We start from the raw sequence: 6,000 nt of genomic DNA on the forward strand, positions 1-6,000 counted from the left end.
GATTACATTTCAATTATTTCCTAGATCTTAAGAGCAAAAACTATTAGTACCCCCTCCCCCTGACCAGTTTAATAAATATTTTAATCGTATAATTATGTTATGAAATTATGTCGAGGAAAATTAGTATTAAAATATGGGTATAGAATGTTTTCTAACATTATTTATGTATTGTTAATAATTCATAAATAGTACTTTATAGTAATTACGTAGCAAGAATTTAAAAATGGAGGTGAGGACCAAATCCAAAATTCAACGAATTTTTCATACTTATAAAATAAACTATGTACATAATTACATTAAAATGTTGATACGGCCGATAGGGGGGCATGGCTCACTGCTCCCCTTCATCCATGTCTACGCCACTACCCTATAGGTATATCGCATTGTAAATTTGTAATACACCATAGTCCATAATTGAATACTATTTGCTTCAAGTCATTACATATTTTTAATTTTAATATGTATCTAATTAATTGATTTTCTTGTTCTATTTGACAACAGTTACTTCACAATATACTTTATTATACTATTAAATTGAATTAATATTTTTTTACCTAACCTGTCTAGCTATAACCTTAAAATAGTAGCAATATATTAAGCAACAGAGGTAGTATATAGGAATTTATTTAGGTAACTTTATAATTATCATGACATTTAAAATGGTAGGTACATCTGTATTATGACTCAAAATATATACATTTAATATATATTATACTATAAATGTTCTTATTATTAAATTATAAATAGAAAATAAAATTAAAGGTACCAATTACCTATAACTAGGATACACAGTCATGGAGTGAAATAGTTAAATGTAATATTGTATATTTTAGTTATTCTTGTGAAATGATTCATGATTCATGATTCAATGAATATTCTTGTGTGATGGAAGCTAGGAACGACACGAAATAAATTGTTTTTAATTATCTTGCTAAGTTTTAACTGGATATAATCCCTGACATTTTAATAATTAAAATATAATGATACAAAAAATACAGTGTACAGTAGAGCCTCGATAGTCCGGACATCTGATAATCCAATGAAGGTTAGGTAATCAAGACGGCATAAGTCCATTTGTTCGTAAACACATTTGTAGTTTGTTTGGAATTAAAAGTATTATTCAGAAAAAAAATTACTGACTAATATATTATTAAGTTCTATTGTTATATACATTTTTTTGTAATTCATTATGTTAAAGTTATTTTTTGTTTTTGTAATTTAAAGTGCAATAAATATAAAGATGGTGGAATTAAAAATAAAAATCCTAGTCATTTGAGTAGGTAATTTTTAAAACCCTCCGGTAATTCAGACTATGCTCGGTTTGAATTTGTCCGGACTATCAAACCTCTACTGTATTAAACGTCAGTCGGTTGTCAGCTGATACGCTTCAGAGTGTTCCCTATGTGTTTTTGTTTCGTTTATCGTTTTGTTATTTATAAATTTATACTTCAGTCGTTTTTAAACATATCACTATAATGTCGTTAAGTAAACCTACTCAAGGTTACACTTTGTGTAATAGAAAAACTCAAAAAAGGAGCGTCTGTGTCAAGCATTTATGCGCAATATTGTATTGCCAAACAAATCGTCTTAGACATAAGAAAGTAAAAAGATGTCTTATATTATAAGACAATTTATTCTGAAATTTAATGTAAAAAAAGAAACAAGTGTTGTTAAAAGAATGCGATTGTCATTAAATCGATCCCTTGATGATACAGTTTACAAATGGTTTTGTCAATTTCGTTCTTTTGGATTGGCAGTCCATGGAGAGGAAATTTAAGCTTCATCGGTTAGATTAACTAAATAGTTGAACATAAATTACTTTAAAGTCAGTTTTGGATGGCTATTTAGATTCATAAGGCGTCACAACATAAAAAATAAAAAAATATATGGTGAAAGTCTCAGTACCAACATTGAAGATATTGAGCTATTCAGAAAAAAATTGAATAATATATTAAAAGCTAAAAATATACTGCCTTCGTAACTATACAGTTATGAGGAAACAGGGTTTGGAGAGCATTACCAGATAGTAACCAAGCATCCAAAGCTAAAAAAAACTCATCTGGTAGGAAGAGCAATAAATATCGAGTTACTGTATTGCTAATACTAATAGAAGTCATGTAAAGCCTGTGGTTTTAGGAAAAAGTAAAAATCCACGCGCAATAAAAATATTATGGACACGTTACCAATTCACTACTACATCTCGAAAAGTGCATGGTTCACTTCAGACATCTCAATAGATTAGTTTCACAAAAAAGCAATGTCATAAATTAGAAGATATCAAACAGAAATTTTGAAAATTCCTGACAATAAAGTGAAGGCCTTAGTTTTACTGAACATTTGTCCAGCTTATCTACAAATTAAACAGCTTATTAGTGAAGATAATCAAATCACGTGCATGTTTTTGTCAGCAAACACAACCTCTTTAATTCAGCCTATGGATCAAGGCATCATATACATAGCCAAACGTTTAAACAAAAAAAGCTTTTAAATGAAATTTTGAAAATTGAGGAACCAGCTGCAGGAGAAAAAGATAGAAAAGATTATAAAATGTTACAGAATCTCAAAGATTACAAAATCAGATCCATGATTTACAATTTCGCATCTGCTATCAAAAATCTACAACCTTCAACTTTGATTAACTCATGGAAAATTATTTTGATAATTGAAAAGGTTGAACCAGATATGGCTGAATTGGAAACAACATTTTCTTCCAAGGAAGTGAAAATTCAGTTAAGACATTTATTTGTGGCTAGAAGCAGATGAATATAATCTAGGTTATTATATTTTAACAGAGGATAAGATTGTTGAAAGTGTGATCGCTGCAGAAAGCTCTGAAACGAATTAATATGATCAGGATGAAGCAGACGATAATATCAACCCTAAGCCAAAACTTGGTGAAACTAAAGATCATCCAAACATTGTCATTAAATAAGTTGAAGATGACAACCATGAAAACATACCTGCGTATTATGAACGTCTGAGACATATTCGCGAGTTAATCATTAAACAATTAATGTGAAAGGAAGACAACCAAAGATTAGCAGTTTTCTCAAATCAGTAAGCGTGTCAAGTGTGAATAATGAAAGTGTGTCTTAATACAATATGTATGTATATTTAATGGTTATAATACAATTATGTATTATGTTTAGGTTTAATATTGTTAGATGTGTATATTAGATTAAAGTTTGTACAATAAAATGTCCAATAAAATATTTTCTTAAATTTATAATTTACAAATTTTGGTTGTTAAAGATAATCCGGATTTTCATTAAATCGGACAACCTAAACCCCAATTAATTCGGATTAATGATATATTATTGTATTATTATATGCGTGTTAATATTATATAAAAGGTGTCCATCATTACCATAATATTCACAATTAATAGATAATTTTTAGATAGGTACAGCAGCCAACAAGTATTAAAAATAAATAATATACTTTATATAATTAGACATAACATTGCAGATATATATAGCACCTACAAATCCCCAAATATTAAGTGAAATTGAAAAAAAATATATACAATTGAATTGCTTTCAAATTCAAGCTCGTACTCTAGACCATTGACTGCTAGTGGTCCGATGAAAGTCGAGATGCGTATTTTCAAACCGCAGTTCTTGAAATTGTGAATAATGTATGATTTCCTACACTATGACTCGCCGTAAACGTAATCGAAATAAATGTAATAGACAATGAACAGAATCAAAACGGAAACCGGCAACAACTGCAGTGGTTACATTGTAGCAGTATACCTAATAGAACTGTTAAACATTCTAAATTCTAATTCAGAAGTGTCTGCTGTATGGGTATGCTTCATTTTGTATGAGCAAATCAGATCTGGCATGTATTATATGTTTTATTAATTAAAATATAATAATGAATAATACGACAAATGATTAAACTATTAAAAAAAAAAAATAACTGTGACTAATGCAAAGAGGTAGGTTAGGTTAGGCTCAATCACTAAACATTTCAAACTGTGCCATAAATTGCATGATTTAATGCTCCGTGATTGGTCTAAAATATATAAATAAGGAACTGAAACAAAGGTATAAGGTAGATTAATTGTGCTTATCTAGCATGTTATAAAAAATAGAAAAATATAACATTACGCTTGTATAAAGTATAGGTATAATTTATTCATTACCAATAAACGATGTTTATTTAAAACAACACGATATGAAAAACACAAAAAAAAAAAAGTTTTGGGTAGTTATAGGTTACTTATTTACTAATTTATCACAACATTATGAATATATCGTATACAGTTGCCCAGAGACCAAAGAGATAGCGAATTATTTATATAATATGTAAATGGTAGATCAATATAAATTTTGTCCGGGTACAAAGTGTTATTAATTCTTATTTATTAATGATGGTTTTGACCGAGTTTACTAAAATAATTTTTAAAAGAAAGTTAATTTAAATTTTTGATAAATATTTATCAAATTCATATATCTAATATACAATACATCCACTTTGGTCTTAAGGCATCTAATTATACGTACAATAGCATAGTCTTTAGAAAATATTTAAACTAAATGAAACAAAAAACAATATTTTTTACTTAAAAAATAATAATAATAAATTGTGGCTTTTGTAATCATAATATTGTATGCATTAATTTACTCACTCTCGTGTAAATAATAATATATGTATTATGTATAAAATACCTTAATATTAAATCAAACAATAAATTAACAATATTCATTTGGCAAATAGTAAATTTTAGACCTTTTTTTTAACGTCTAAAGTATTGAAAATCACGTATAAAAACTATATACTTATATTGCACTCGTATTTTGGTAATCTAAAGTAAGTATATTGGTAATCAGTAAAATGTTATAATTAAAATAATAAATAAAGAGTATAATAAAAACACAAAATTAATTGAAAAGTATCTATATAAATGGTTCGATATTTTAACAAGCTAGGTAAAAATCAGTACACAGTTTAATTATTGTATTACATAGGTATACTACATATTACTGTACTGTACACATGTATAAATTTTATAGACAAATGTATAAAAAATAGTTCAATTAAATACTTATAGTCTATATATAAACATTTTGCATTTATTTTATATTTAATTTCTACTTAGTTATATACGTCACCATTTATACTTTGATATTGCACTATTTAAATATAATATTATGGTACACAATCAATAACGCTAATAATGATAATAATAGGTAATATTATGTAGATATAAAATTTTGATGTTTCGTTCTATAGGCAGTACATCGTAAATGTCATAATCTTAAAACTAAAAATACAATTAAAAAAAAAGAAAAGAAAAAAAACTATGTAAAGTCATACTTGATAATAATATCAATTGTAATATATTTTTAATAATTATAAAATCGTGAAAGTAATTAAGTATTTATTTTATAAATATAAAATATTAATTAATTCAATACAAATTACGTATTTTCAATTTTTAATGAATAACAAAAAATAATTCCATACCATTAAAGCAAAATCAATAAAAATATAACTGAAACAAACAAAAATGAATAAAATTATAATTTAAGTTTCTTAATATTATTTTTAAGTTTTAACTAACGATCAATGAGTAAGCAATAGGTATGGAAATAAATTGATAAAATAATTTGTTCCAAATTACTGTGTTCTTAAATAAAAAATGTTTCATTACTACAGATACATTAAAACACTTTGCAATCCCTATGATTGTAAATTTTTAGTCAGAAACTATAAAATTATTTAATGGATTAATAATAGTTTACACTGTAAAACATTTAAAGTACGATTTATGTATGTGTCTGTGTTTTGAATCTATTAAATATTTGTTATATTTAATTATTATTTTTAAATTAATTAGTAGGTACACAAATTATAGTAAATACTTGAATATAAATTTAAAATTTGGCTCGGAAAATAGTAGGTATACTACAATAGAATTTAAATCGTATAAATGTCATCATGTAATATTTTAATCAAGTAAAGATTACTATAATATAATAAAATATAAAC

The sequence above is a fragment of the Melanaphis sacchari genome, unplaced genomic scaffold (genome assembly GCF_002803265.2).
Source record: "Melanaphis sacchari strain LSU unplaced genomic scaffold, SCAv2.0 Contig54_pilon_pilon, whole genome shotgun sequence".
In the NCBI taxonomy this organism is placed as follows: Eukaryota; Metazoa; Arthropoda; class Insecta; order Hemiptera; family Aphididae; genus Melanaphis; species Melanaphis sacchari.